General features: G+C 44.3%; 1 non-coding gene across 1 annotated transcript; it reads right to left on the minus strand.

Moving 5' to 3' along the window:
- Positions 1–4,256: 4,256 nt before the first annotated feature.
- On the minus strand, positions 4,257–4,361 carry LOC114238358 (U6 spliceosomal RNA). Its single transcript, XR_003623750.1, has one exon. It is a non-coding gene; the product is annotated as a U6 spliceosomal RNA (small nuclear RNA).
- Positions 4,362–15,477: the final 11,116 nt, after the last annotated feature.

The following is a 15,477-nucleotide window of genomic DNA, read 5'->3' on the forward strand; positions in this document are numbered from 1 at the left end:
AGTTGGGAAGAACTGATGTGTTAACAGTATTGAGTCTTCCTATCCATGAATGTGAAATATCTCTCCATTTATTTAAATCTTCTTCGATTTCTCAGTTTTGTAGTTTCCCTCATATAGATCTTGTACATATTTTGTTAGATTTATCCCTAAGTACTCTTTTCAGTGCTAATGTATTGTGTTTTTAACTTTAAATTCCATTTGTTCACTGCTGGTATATCAGAAAGCTGACTTTTGTATATTAACTTTGTATCCTATAGCCGTGGTATAATCACCTAATTTGAGGCATTTTGGGGGGTCAATTCTTGGGATTTTTTTACATAGACAGTCAGGTTATGTGTGAACAAAGACATTTATTTCTTCCTTCTCAACCTATCTACTTTTTCTTTCCTTAATGCATTAGCTAGAACTTCCAATACAGTGTTGGCTAGGAGTGGTGAGAGGGGAAATACTTGCCTTGTTCCCGTTCTTAGGGGAAAAGTGTCTAGTTTCTCACCATTAAGCATGAAGTTAGCTGTAGGTTTTTTGATGTTCTTTATCGATGAGGAAGTTCCCTTCTATTCTCAGTTTGCTGAGACTTTTTATCATGACGACTATTGGATTTTTTCAAATGATTTTTTGGCATCTATTGATGTGATGTATTAATTGATTTTTGAATGTTGAACCAGCCTTGCTTACTTGGGATAAATCACACTTGGTCATGGGTGTATACTTTTTAAATACACTGTTGGATTTGATTTGTTAATATTTTCTTGAGAAAGGTTTATTTTATTTTATTTTATTTTTTTGCCTACAGTTATTAGTTTGCTCCAGCACTATTTGTGGAAAAGGCTATTCCTCCTCTACTGAATTGCTTCTGCACCTCTGTCAATTTGATAATTTCATTCTCTAGTCTGTTTCATTCATCTGTGTGTCTAATCCTTACCAATATCATACCAATATCATATCAATAAAAGTCTTGATAATTGTAGCTATAGAGTAAACCCTAATATTGGGAAGAGTGATTCCTCCCACTTTCTTCTTCTTTTTCATTTTTTTTGGGACTGTTCTAGGGTCTCCCCCTTTCCGTATAAATCTTAGAATAAACTTGTGTAAGTTTACAGAAATTTTGCTGGACTTTTGATAGAGATTCCATTAAACCTATGGATCAGTTTGTGGAGAATTGACTTCTAATACATGAGCATGACAAGTCTCTCCAACTATTTACGTCTTCTTTGGTTTCTTATATCAACATTTTGTTGATTTCTATATTTGACTTCTGTTTTCACTTATCCATTTTTAGGATATATCGATGCAATTAATTTTGTGTGTTTACCTTGTGTCCTGTAATCTTACTAAGCTCATTTATTAGTTCTGGGAAGTTTTTTGGTAGATTGCTCGAGATGTTCTACATAGACAACCATGTATCATCTACAATACAGACAGCTTTATTTCTTCCCCACAAATGTGTATGGCTTTATATATTTTTATTTTTCCCTCTTATTGCACTAGAACATTCAGTGCCATGTTGAACAAGAGGGGTGAGCACAGACATCCTTGCCTCACATCCAGTCTTAAAGGAAAATAATTCAGTCTTTAACCTTTAATTGTGATATTGGCTGTGGGCTTTTTGTAGATACTCTGTATGAGGCTGAGGAAGTTCCTCTCTCTTCCCAGTTTGCTGAGAGATTTTATATCACTGGGTATAGAATTTGTTCAAATCCTTTGTCTGTATCAATTGATTTCTTAGCCTATTGATATGGTGGTTTATGTTGACTGATTTTTGAACGTTGAACCAGCTTTGCATATCTGGAAATTCTACTTTTTCATGGTATATTAATTTTTTTAATACATTGCTAGATTGGATTTGCTAATATTTTGTCGAGAATTTTTGAGTCTATGTTCATGAGAGAGATTGCTCTGTACGTGTTTTTGGAGGGAGGCTATCTTTCTCTGCTTTTGCTGTCAGGGTAATATTAACCTCATAAAATGAGTTGGCAAACATTCCTTCCTCATCTATTTTCTGGAAGAGATTGTATAAAATTTTGTGTTAATTCTCACTTAAATGTTAGATAAAATTATCTCGTGAAACTACCTGGGTCTGGGGATTTGTAAATTCAATTTCTTTAACGGTTTTAAGACTTCTAAGTTTATCTTTCTCATCTTGGCTGAGTTTTGGTACTTTGTGGGTTTTGAGAAATGATCCATTTCTTCTACGTTGTCAGATTTATGAGTATAAATTTTACAGTATTCCCTTACTATCATTTTGATGGCTGAAGGATCTGTGATGATATTTCCTGTTTCATTCCTGATGGGTGATTTATATCTTTTTATTTTTGTCAGTATTGCTAGAGGTTTATAGATTTTATTAAGATTTCTCAAAGAGCTACCTTTTGTTTCATTGATTTTTTTCTATTGTTTTCCTATTTTCAATTTTATTGAGTTACACTATTATCTTTATTATTGCCTTCCTTCTGCTTGCTTCAGGTTTCTTTTGCTTTTCTTTTTCTAGTTTTCTGAGGTAAGAACTTAGAAAATCGTTTTGAGATTTTTCCTTTCTATGTATGCATTTAGTGCTATAAATTTCCCTCTTAGCTGCATCTCACAAATTTTGATATGTTGTGCTTTCATTTTCATTCAGTTCAATTTATTTTAAAATTTCCTTTTAGACTTCCTCTTGGACCCATGGATTATTTAGGAGTGTTGGCTACTCTCCATGTTTGAAGATTTTCCTTTTGTCTTTCTGTCATCAATTTCTAGCATGACTCCATCTGTCATTGATTTCTACTATGACTCCATTATGATCAGGGAATAAACTCTGTATGATTTCAGTTTTTTTTAATTTGCTAAATTAAAAAAAAATTATCCAGGATATGGTCTGTCTTGGTGAATGTTCCATGGGTGCTTAAAAGGAATGTGCATTCTGCTGTTCTTGGGTGATGTTGTTTTATGACATTGCTCAGTTCTTCTGTATTCTTGCTGGTTTTCTGTTTAGAGGTTCTATCAATTGCTAACAGAGGGGTCATGAAGTCCCTAACTATAAATGTGGATTTCTCTTTTTCTTCTTTAAGTTCTTTCAGTGTTTTCTTCATGTTTTTGAAGTTCTGTTGTTTGGTGCATACATGTTTAAGATTGCTATATGTTTTTGCTGAATTGATTCTTTACTCATTGTGCAATGTTTCTCTTTGTCCCTAGTGATTTCCTTTGCTCTGAAGTCTACTTAATCTGATATAATATAGCCATTCCTTTTTTGATTTTGCATTATATATCTTTTTTCATCCTTTTACTTTCAAACTACTTTTGTACTTAAATTTGAAGTGAATTTTGTGAAGACAGTGTATATTTGGGTTGTGTGTTTCTATCCATTCTGCCACCCTCTGTTGTCTAATTGGTGTATTTAGACCCTTTACATTTAGAGCAATTATTGAAACTTAGGGCTTATGTCTGGCATTGCAATTTTTGTTTTGTTTCTTCTGTTTCTCATTCCTCTGTTTCTCTTTTCTTGCTTTCTTGTGGATTACCTCAGCATATTTTAGAATAGCATTTTTATTTATTTATAATGTTTTTGATCATATCATTCTATATAGTTTCCTTAGTGGTTGTTCTAGATATTACAACACATATAAGTAACTCATCATAGCCTCCTTATATCAACATCTTACCACTTTGAGTGAAGTATTGAATATTTACTCTCATTTGGGTACCTTTAACCCTTTTCTACTTTTTAAATAAAATTGTCTTAAGCATTTCCTCTATACACATGGAGCACTACATCGGATAGTGTTAAGTGTTATAATGTTTGCTTCAACCATCAAATCTAATTTAAGAATCTCATGAGAAGGATAGTCTATTATTTTTACCTCTATTTTTACCCAGTGAATTAAACTGCTAGAGCTTCCATAGCAAAATTCCACAGATGGGGTGGCTTAAACCACAGAAGTTTATCTCTCACAGTTCTGGAGGCTGGAAGTGCAAGATCAAAGTGCCAGCATGGTTGGGTTCCTGGTGAGAGATCTCTTCCTGGCTTACAAAGGGCTTCCCTCTCCCTGGGTCCTCACATGGTCCTTCCTTTGTGTGAGAACACCCCTGGTGTCTCTTCCTCCTCCCCAAAGAGCACTGGTCCTATAGCGTTAGGGCCCCACCCTTATGTAACCTTACTTAACTATTTTAAAGGCTCTATCTCCAAATATATTACATTGAGGGTTAAGGCTTCAACATAAGGACTTGGGGGGAACATAATTCAGTCCATAACACTCAACCATTTCTTTTCCTTTCTGAGAAAAAATATTGAACATCTCAAGAATTTGTGTATCATCTGGTGCAGGGGCCATGCTAATCTTCTCTGCATTGTTTCAGTTTTAGTATATGTATTGCCAAAGTGATCCTTCCAATAGTTTTTTGAATACTTAAATAATTCTTGTTGATTGAGTCTGTTTCTCACCATAGAATCTGTTTCTCACATAGATTTTTTTATCTTTATAATATATTGAATAGATTCATTTTCAAAAGCAAGTTAACATCTGCTTGTCTATGTTGACTAAATTTCTACATGTCCTTAAAACATTATAACTATACCAGTGTATTGGAGCAATTGGTGAAATTTAGGATGTAAATTAGATAATAGCATTATAGCAATATTCAGTTCTTAAATTTGGTCATTTTACTGAGGTTATATAAGGGAATGACATTTTTAGTGGGAAATATATGATGAAATATTTAGGAGTAAATGGTCATTATGTCTGTAACTTTCTCTTAAATGGTGAACTAATAATAATAATAGTATAATTATATGTATATGTACACACATATATACATATAAAAACATATGTAAAGAGAGAGAAAGGGAGGCATAAAACATGCATTTTATGTTTCACAATATGAAGTATGTTTACAATTGATACCTCTAGCTGAAGGACTTATGGGAGTTCATTGTATGATTCTTGTACCCTTGCATAAGTTTGAAATTTTTTCAAAATAAACAGTTAGAAAAACCTTAGAGTTAAAAAGATAATTCCCTCTCAACTTTACCTGGGGATATCATAGATTCCAAGATAAAAATAGCCTTAGTTCTATTTTTCTTCAGTATATTAGCATTACTAGTAAAGATAGAATGAAAACAAAACTACAGTGCTAACTGCAAGTATAATCAATAGTCAGTATGTGTTTCCAAGTACAGAAAACAGTTCAACAGAATTTGACATTTTTGATTCCCTTGGACGGTCCAGTGATATTGTTTAAGATGTGCAGAAACTGTGGGAAAGCACCCTCTTCATAAGCCAGTTGACAAGCTTGTTATGAATTAGAAATCATTTGAGACAGAAACCGTAGGCAAATAAGTTCTCTGCGGCTGAAGATTGGAAGAAATCCAACTAAGCTCTTATACAGATACAGCAGCGGATTGGATGGTACTCTGATTAAAGTGGGTAAGCCCATGAAACACTTGTAAACAAGAACAAGTTTCTGGAAATGGCGGTGACTGATTTGACCCCTTCAGTGCAGGCAAAATTTCAAAATGGGTTGAGAATGTGAATACAGGTCATAAAGGGAAAGCACGTTAAGTGACCTAAGATCTAGATTGCAATATCTAGACATATTTGAGAATGTTTATAAACTCTGAGATACAAAAAATTCTAGACTAAAACAAGGAAATCAAATATTTGAAAACCTTTACATTTGTTTTGCCTGGAGGACTGGAAAGATAGGCCTACTGGGGTGGGAGAAACTAGATGTTTTCTGGCAAATACACTGATCCCAAGGTTAGACAGAGCATACATTTGGCTCCAGGACTTTGGGCCAGTTTGAGAGGGAAGGGACTGAGCAAGACCGGGCAGGCTGACCTGGTCCTGAGTCCCAGGTACAGTGGGTTAGCACAAGAGGACCAAAACTAACCAGAGTTTCACTGAGCATCTCGTGTACTCTGAAGTTTTCTTCATCTGGGTACCTTGTACCCAGAGCAATACCAGGGTACTCTTAGTGAGGAAGAAAATGGGTGACAGGTGTTGGGTGGGCAGCCAGCAGTGAGGCCACCAAGCGAGAGTCCTGGCCACCCGCTGGGCCTGGCAGTGACTCCACACCGACACCAGGCAGGTGGCCGTGAAGTGCCTGTACCTGGTGCTCAGAATGCTTGTAGAACCAGCAATGAGAGGAACCAAAACAAATAAGCAGGAAACCATCAGTGCTGTTATAGATCTGATACATTGCATTCATACTTAACCAGAGAACCAGAGACCAAACACAGCCGCTGTCATCCTGCATAAGACGCAGGGCCACCGTAATCCAGAAAGATAGGTTCCGGCATCATCAAACCAGAGAGAAGGTGCACACATCTTAAAACTGGGGATGAGAAGTTATTACTGAAATTTGGGTCTTGGCCACACTGGGCTGCATTTGGAATCTTAGCCTTAAATCACAGGGGACCTTGCCCCTTGGCCTGGTACAAAACGGTGAGGCAAGTTTCCCACTTTGTAAATTGTGGTGGAAATTGGAGGGACACAGCTCGGCTGACAGTGTTAATAAACTGTGGCATTGAAGGATATTTGTAAAAAGATATCTCACATTTCCCTCTAAGGGCCTTCTTTCTCGGCTTACGGAGTGGAGGGAAAAGTGTGAACAGCGAGAAACTGCAGACAAGTGACCCCGAGGCCCAGAGAAGGTGAGTTGTGTGTGTGTGTGTCCTTCACTCTCTGCTGGACCCCTCCACACTTTCCTCCCGTCCGCCTCCTTCCACACTGGGCCCCACGTGGATTCAGCTGGTTCAGCCTGAGAGAAGGCCTGAGGTGGTAGTGGAGAAGAAGAAAAGAAAGGTCACAGACAAATGCTTTTCTTTATCATGAGAATACCCACAAAGCCTGGCTGAGGGCTGAGCAAAGTTCCCGTCCTATAGGTGTTCCTAGGGGGCTATCTTTACGGATCTGCAGCCTCAGCCTCGAAGACAGATATATTGGCTCAGTTTCCCAAAAGCATGTCGAGGTCACGTTAGGATAACCTGAGCCATATTTGAGCTTCTTAGGGTGCATGTGAATTCTTGAAACTTGTGGAATTTAATGAACAAACTTTCTTCCAAAGGCTTACTGTCATGGATTATGAAAGCTAGCATTGGACTCTGTTTAATTCATTTACAGGCTATAGGTTAAGGGTGTAAGCTCCAGAATTCTCCCAAACTCAGAAAAGGGTCAAAGACCCACACCTATAATACGTACTTTTATATGCACAGATGTGCAAACGTACAAGCACACAGCCGCATCTCTTGTCTGTCAAATGAGGGAGTTTGAGAAGATGATCTTCTTAGAGACTCATTCAGACTGTAAAATGCCATGAATATACATGTCTAGAAATTTAGGGACCAGGTACCACCACCCCAGTGGGACAAGTAAACTGGAAACACACACACACACTTACTAATGCCTTTCATGTGTAAGACAAATCTTGTTCTATCGCTAGTATAGTCTAGCTTTAAATCTGATTCTTTAAGCAAAGACTGGAATGGTAGGCCATATGCACATGCTCTGGGGCTGTCTGAAAGATGGACCCATCTCTTTCCTTATTTCCGGTTTCTCTTCCTGAGTCATCCTCGGCTGGACGAGTGTCCCCCGAATGTGCTGGGTCACAGTGGTCACCGGGGGCCCCTGGTAGAACGTGCAGTGCTAGGCCTTTGCCTGAAGACTCTGATTTAGTTGGTCTGTGTTGGGACCCAGGAATCTGCATTGTTTTCAAGCTTCTCAGTGAATTCCTGTGATGATTAGACAAACTTGAGAAATCCTGAATCAATGCACCTGGCTGTGACCACTGGTGCTGATTCGATCCGGCAGACATGAAATTAAAGGATGTTTCATGATCACAGAGCTCCTTCCTTGGAGCACTGAATGAGAATGAGTTCCGAGTTATCCATAAAGTTTCCTCACCAAGGTCTTAGGGTTTGAAAATGCAACACTCTGCCATTGATTTCTTAGTCCTTCCGTTCTTTTGCCTTCCTGGTCCTACTTGTTTCTTGGTTTACTTTCATCTGTTTGGAATTTTCTCTAACCTGAAATTCTATCACATGGGATTACTTTAGCTTTCCAGCTATTTCTATGTTTTTGTTTTTTTTTAAATTTCTCCTCATCTTCTACACTTACAGTGATATAATTTACATCACTATTTTTGGATTTTTAAAATATTGTCTCAAATACTGCACTTGATACCACCCTTAATGACGCTATACTAAATAATATCTTTCTGTTTGTACCAATCTTAGCCTGGGGATCTAGCTGTCTGTCAGACGTTTTTGCTGTCCAATGGCATCAGTGTTATCTTGTCAACTAATTTATACTGGAAGGCCAAGGCAGAGAAGTCTATGTATTCATGGCATACCAAGAATATTTTGACATGCATCCAAAAGCATTAGAAATGTAAAGTACGGAGAATAACTGCTGGGTTTGCTCATCATAAGAAACAATGTTACCGAGTCCAAGCCGCACCGCTCTGCACGACAGGCCAATAAATCGAGAGACGGGTTGTTGGGACAAGGAATAGCGACTTTCTTCAGGAAGCCAGCAGACGGAGAAGGTGGTGGACTCGTGTCCCAAAGAACCATCTTGCCTGAGTTAGAATTCAGGCTTCTTTTATACTAAGAGGGGAGGGAGTAAAGTCAAACATTTCCTGGTTCTGGCCCACCTCAGGAGGGAATGTGTTAATTTCTTCCTTCCTGCAGTCGTTCACAGAAGGGCCTGGTCATAATGTTTCCTGTGAGCTAAACAAGGTATTTTAGCTTAATGCTCATGACCTGCAAGGCAGGGTTCCCAAAGATGGGCCATTGTGTATAATTTAAGCTTACTGGCAACATCCCTTTAGTGATTAGCTTGTAATAGAAGACAAAGGTCCTTGCCTGTCACAACAATGCAGTGCACACTGTGTGTAATACATGAATCTGTGCATCAGAAATATAAAGAGGGATAAGTGCCCATTTTGACAGTCTTAAAGTCTAGCCTTGGAGGTAAGACATGAACATAAAAAATAAAAATAAAACATTTCTTTCAGAACAAGACTATCTGTAAATCAGATGAGAAGGATTCTCGAAGTAAAAGATATCTTGGTCACTTACATCAGATGTATTCTACTTCCCTTGCTAACATGGAGTTCTCCAGGAGGTAAGTCCCTTTCTAACACATGCATGAATGCCTATTCTGAATACCTTTTGCACAGTCATATTCATGGTGTTTTCACAGGTATATGAAAGAACTGTCACTCCACAATATGGTTTCAGAACTGTTTCCCAGTAAAAGAAGCGTCATAAATAATCCATAAGAAAGTAACCAGCATAGTGTAAATCTGAAAAGTAAACAAAAGTAACCCCTGTCCTTTGAGGTCGCCGGGCCTGTAGCGGGGGAGGGTAGAGAGGAGAGAAAGGGATGGCTATCTTGGAGGATCATGTAACAGTTCCCTTGGGACTGCAAATTGTTAAAACCTCTTAACTCATACAGATCTAAAATCAGCGTTGCTCCTACCGAACACGCAAGATTCCAGCAGAATAGAGCTGAGTCCAGCCAATGCACCAGGGGCTCGAGGGTGTAGCCCTCGGCGAGCAAGATGCCCCAGCTGGGCACGGGGTGGGTGCAAAGCGTACATGTGCACGACTGCGTGATTGGTGGGTAAGATGAACACAAAAGCAAACACTGAAAAGACACATACTGTGATAATGGCAGCGAGGCGTAGAGACTGAGGAGAGAAGTTTTCAAAACCTCTGTGTCATCCCCCCCCCCCCCCACCCGATGCCTTGCCTGCCGCGGCCCCGAGTCCCACAGCGCAGGCGCCCACACGTGGCGCGGCGTCTGGTGTCGCAGGAGGGGCTGTGACGTGGAAGGGCACTCGGGCTGGAGTGCTAGCCGACCTGGTCAGGGCCGGGCTAGCGTGGGGCTGCCGGCAGTCTGCCCCGGGTCCCCATGCGTGTGTGTGCACACTTCCTCACCTGAGTGGGGAGGTGGGCGCTGGTCCCCCTCTGCCCTAAGACCGCACTCCTGAGGATGCAGCGTGCAAGGGGCACACAGGGCAGAGCCTGGTCACGCCCCGAGCGAGCTGCAGGAGTGGAACTGGGGGTCATCGGCCCGAAGCCTGGCTGTCTCCAGCTACCCCCGCAAGCAAGCAGAGCACTGGGGTCCCTGGTGGGAGGGCCTGGGGGGATGCGGCTGTAGGGAGCTGAGGAGACACTTGCTTTTCTCCTTAAAGCCAATGGGAGCAAGGCCACCTCAGAATCAGGATGAATTAGGATGATGGCAGCCAACGCTCAAACTGCCGCCTTTTCCAACAAAGAATTCCAAAGCTGCACCAGAGGTGTTCACCTCTTCCTGGATGTGCAACAGGGGAGAAGGGGCGTTTCCGCAGAGACCCCGTTCCTTGGGTCAGAGCTTTGCTCAAACTGAAGGTCCTCTTCCCTTCCCCAGAAGCTGCACCCTAAGCAGGCTGCAGCCCGAGACCACCTCCGGGAGGTTTCCCATGAAGCAATTTCAGACGTCCAGCTGGAAGGATCCTGCAGATTCTCGGGCAATGGAGTGACTTTCTGGTCATTTGCAGAGAAAAGTGTCTCCCTCTTTTAGTGGCCAATTCAGGCCCCCGCTATTAGCATTTGAATCAGGCAGCCGTGCTGTTTTGATTGAAAAGAGAAACCCAGCCTTTGTTGTTGCAATTTAGGGGCGTAAGTAATTTTCTACCCTCCTTTAATCAGGGCAAATAGTTGGGGAAATGGCAATCTATGGGAAAAGTGTGGTCTGGCCTCGAAAATGCAAACGCAGCTCCTGCCCCTCCCGCAAGTGAGAGCTCAGCCCAGGGAGATCAGAGCCTCCCTTGGCCGGCTGTCCCGTCCATCAGAATTTGGCTGAATGTCTTCAGAATATTCTCTTTGTTTGGATTAAACCAACTCCAATAATTACAGAGACACAGCAAGACACGATTGAATCATGGATGGTCAAGGTCTCCTCTTCAGTCCCCTGATCCATTTCCTGCACACAAGGAGGGAAGCGGGGAGCTCCATGGCGGGTACCAAGGTGACACCAACACTCTCCTAGAAGCCAAGGCCCCAGTTCCTGGGAGCACTTTGTAATATTTAATCTGTGCACTTAGGAGACACCCTGTTCACTTTTCTAACGAATAAAAACTGCAAAATTTCAAATTTAAAAAAGATGCAAGACCAAGTTTTCAAAAACCTTCATATGCCTCATTGTTCCTTTATTTTGCTCACATTTCCCCATATTGTGTACATGGAAATGTGAAGATTTCAGATTCTTAGAAGCGCAGATGACTAAGGACAACCCATCTGGGGAAAAAAAGGTCTTTGCAAAGTTGATGAGTTTGCAGCCAAACTCAGAGCCAAGGTTAGCAGGACTGCTTACTTCTGCACCCAGGTACTGCAGCAAAGGCCATCACCCTGCAGGAAGCTCCTGGCAGCACTTCGGGGCCTGCAGCTCCTGGGCTGCAAGGATGAGAGGCTTGACCATATCCCCACTGAACATCCAGCAAAGGTGCCTGTAAAACACCAGAGGTCGTGTGAGCCTGAGGCCCCAGCCCAAGGGAGGGGCCCAGGACCCCTGGCCTTGGCTCCAGCTGGGGGGAACCAACACAGCAGCGATTCCGAAGCTGCCCGGCTCTGCTCTGCATGTTCAGGGATGCAGGAAGATGCTTCACCCCTCCTCCACCCAAGACCCGGCTCAGCAACTAGGAGAAACTGCTCCCGGCATCACAGTGGGCCTTCAGAGGGCATCTGTGCAAACCAAAGCACGTTTTGTCGACTCTTCTAGCTAAAACATTTGCTAGCTTCCTTTACTGCTCCACTTGCCTTTGGATGACAGGCGAAGTCCCTCCTCTGAGACTGGGTTGACCCATTGCCTTTATCTCCTCTTCTTGCCCACAAATCCATCACCCCTTCCAGGAAGCCTTCCAGGATGCATTCCCTTCACTCATTAGCTCCTCCTAAGCTGGGGCTGCAATTGCCCTTCTTCCACCTACATTCTTTAGCTGTTTGAGCTCTGTAAGAGCCTCAAAGGCAGGTACCGCGTCTTGTAATTATTGTGTGTCCTCCCATAAGCCTGAGTACTTTCCCAAGGAAAGCAATTTGTCAAACAGCTGTTCCCCAGGAGGGATAAAAGGCTGTGTTTGTTTCTGCCTTGGTGTTTGCTGCATCGTGTGTACAGAGACAGACGGCAGGCAGGGCGTTCAGGCATCTGTCTCATCCCAGTGTGAGGGGCACCCATGCCGAGGGAGCCCCACTTGCCCCCCGCTGCTGGCGCCCCCAAGCCTTGCTGTGCGCCCACCCCGCCAGAGCTCGCCCGCGGGGCAGGCGGTCGCCCTGTACTTTGCTTCCGCTGTTCCGGCCTCACCAGGAGAAGCAACGCAGAAAGGGAGAATGAAGCCCCGGGGCCTAGCCTAGGACCGCCATTGGGAGCTGTGACACTGGGCACTTCCCTCACCAGCCCTAGAGTCTGTGTCCTCACAAATCAACCGGTGACGACAACCATTTCACCGTGTTCTCTAGAGCCGCTGTGAGCAGCAGGTGAGAGCGCATGGGGCCTGCAGCTGCCACTGCGGAGGGACATGTCCTTGTCACCGTCCCTGTGGGGTCCGAAACTGTGGCCCCAAAGGTAACCCTTGGGTCCCGGCCTCCTGAAGGGACTTCCGCGTGAGATCGCGGCCTCCTGGCCTCTGTCCCCATCTTCCCAGGCCGCCCAGGATGCAGGCAAGGGAGGGAAGGCACAGCCTGGTGACAAATATTGCATCAGTTATTAGCATTGAGAGGGAGGTGGCAGCTAGTGAGGCCGATGGTGTTACAGGCACTGGGCAAGCCTCTCCTGCACGTGTGTCCCTTTGTCCCTCTCTGAGTCACTGGTGTCACAGACCAGAAAGCAGGCTCAGGGGCTCGTGGGTGCTGTCGTGTCCACAGCAGTGAGCAGCCCGCCCGGGCGGGGGGACAGGCGGGGGGACTGAATGCTCAGCCCCTTCCGGGAGGCACCCCCTCCAGCCATGCGCTCTCCTTCAGCCCCAGACTTCCCGGGTTTAGGCCCAGTTTGTGCCAGGTGTTACTACTGATGTTCTAGAGGAATAAAAGGAAAACGCAGTTTCTTGGGCTCTAATCATGGGTGGATTCAATATGCTTCACACAGAATCCATATGACTCGCCCACACGTGACTGCACACTGCATGGGGTCGGGAAATGCTTTCTTCCCCCCGTCGTGTGCTGTTGCTTCTTTCAGGATGAGTGTGAGCCAGCGGCTTCCAGCGAGGAAACATATTGAGGCATCCTAATAACAGCACTGTGTGTTCAAGGCGTGCCGAGCCTGACAGCTTGCTTCTGTGTTTGCTTTTCTCTGTTTGGTGCTACCCGGAGCAGACTGCTAGAGAGGAGCGGCCAGTCTGCAGATGTGGACCCAGAGGGCAGAGCTGGCGGGGTGGTCAGCGTTGTCTTGGTCTGGAAGCTGCACAGTGAGGCTCTGTCTTAGATCTGGGGTCGGGGGCGTGGGAAGGGGCGGCCACGGCACTGTACCCTCCCGGCTGCGTGTCAGCAGACTGTGCGGTGAAAGTCCTGACACATCCAGGAGGGCTGCCTGGAAGCAGCGGCCACCACTTACAACTAAGGATGAAAGCACATCCATGTGTACCGAACTGTGTTTTCATTCTGGGTCTTGATGTGGTGACCAGAGGACAGAGACATTAGTTTTGGTCTTAGAGACATACAAATCTAATCTTGAGTCTAATTTACAAACAAAATGAAACCAAAGCAGTGCCCGCCTTTCTGTGGTCTGATTTTCCTACCACTTTTCTCCATGGACTTGCACGGCCCATCAAATCTGCCCCTCGGTAGGCGATCACAGACGAGATGAACCCTGACTTGAATTGTATTTCTTAGCAATAAGGTACTATCTTCTAAAATATCAAATAGCATATAATGAAAATTTGAAATATGAATAAATAAATACACATTTTAGTGATCGTTGTTAGTCCAACTTTACCAAATTCTGTTTTAAAAATTATTTCTCACATTTTGAATGTAATGAAAACAATAACCACAGAAATCATGTTTGTTTCCGAAAGCTGGATCCCGTGTTCCCCAGGGCACACAGGCAGCGTGGGGTGAGGCCCCCAGGGAGGTGGCCAGAGGGCTCCCATCCGGCTGGTCACCAGCCCAAAGCACGGCCTCCCCTCAGCTTCCTGGGCTTCCCACAGCCCAGCCAGTGGGAAAAAAGATTCCAATCAGAAAACAAGAAGACACCAAGCGGCCCTGGGTGGCATGTGAGTAGTCTAGAAAAACACCAGAAATGAGAAATATTTGAAAAAAACAAAAAAAAGAACCAAAAACCCTGCTGTTTTTGAGAAGAATTTGGCAGTGAGAGAGGAAGGGAATTGAGAGATTCTGGTTTAATGTGTCTCCTCCTTTAAGTTATTTTATTTTTATTTTTAATTTTGGCTGTGCCACGCGGCATGCAGGATCTTAGTTCCCCCCCAGCGATCAAGCCCGGGCCCACTGCAGTGAAAGCTTGGAGTCCTAACCACTGGACCACCAGGGACGTCCCTGTGTGGCTCTTCCTTTCGATCTCAACCCAAATATCACTTCCTCCAGGAATCCTTCTGGGATGCCGCAGGGCAGCAGGGCACACGCACTGCCCTCCCACGGCCCTCACCCTTCCCATCTGGTGTTTTCCTCCTCTCATCACCGTGGAGTGAGGGATGCTGGCTTGTCCGTCTACTCCCCTCCTTTCTCCCTCCCCCACCCCACCCCATGTTGGCAACCCAGCGAGGCGGCAAGGGCTGTCTTGGTCCCTGCAGGGTCTCCTGCTTCTGGAACAGTAACTGGCCCACAGAGGAAATCAGTTAATTTTTCCTAACTGAATGAGTAAATGAGCTCCTTCTGGCTCAGTTTTCCACCTATAAAATCTGTGTAATGCCCACACCCCCGCTTCTCGCTCGGAGGCAGGATGGCGCTGCAGGCTGGCAGGACATGCCTGGTTCAGCTCCTGCCTGACCCTTTCTACCCACGTGACCTTAGTGAGGCCCGGCCTTGGTGTCCTGGTTTCGTGCGGTGGGTACAAGGATACCTACTCCAGGGGTGCTGTGAGGATGAACTCAGCAATGTAGTTAAGGTGCTTACATAACGCCCGGCTCACGGTACAAGCTCTTTGACTGTCCAGTACTTTGTACAAGATGGGCTGCATCCATTCAGGTGGTGGTGGTGGTGTTTCTAGTGTACGATGGAGCATGTCCTCCATGCCAGGTACAACCTTTCCCAACAACCTCATAAATAACCAGGAGGGGAGGCTTGGGCTGCCCGCTGGGGCCCCGTGGGTGAGCCAGCCTCCTACTAGAAGAAGCCCAATTGCAGCCTGGTCGCTGATGGTGGCCGATTACATCTGTGAGTTCAGACCGACGTTAGTCCCGTTTGACGTGGCAGGCACGCGAAAGCCTTCAAGACAAGACCCTGGGATTCAGTCTCTTACTACTTTGCTCTCTGGTCAACTCCGCTTGTCTTTTGGGGGTCCTTATCAG

This window comes from Balaenoptera acutorostrata, chromosome 14 (genome assembly GCF_949987535.1).
Source record: "Balaenoptera acutorostrata chromosome 14, mBalAcu1.1, whole genome shotgun sequence".
NCBI classification, from domain to species: domain Eukaryota; kingdom Metazoa; phylum Chordata; class Mammalia; order Artiodactyla; family Balaenopteridae; genus Balaenoptera; species Balaenoptera acutorostrata.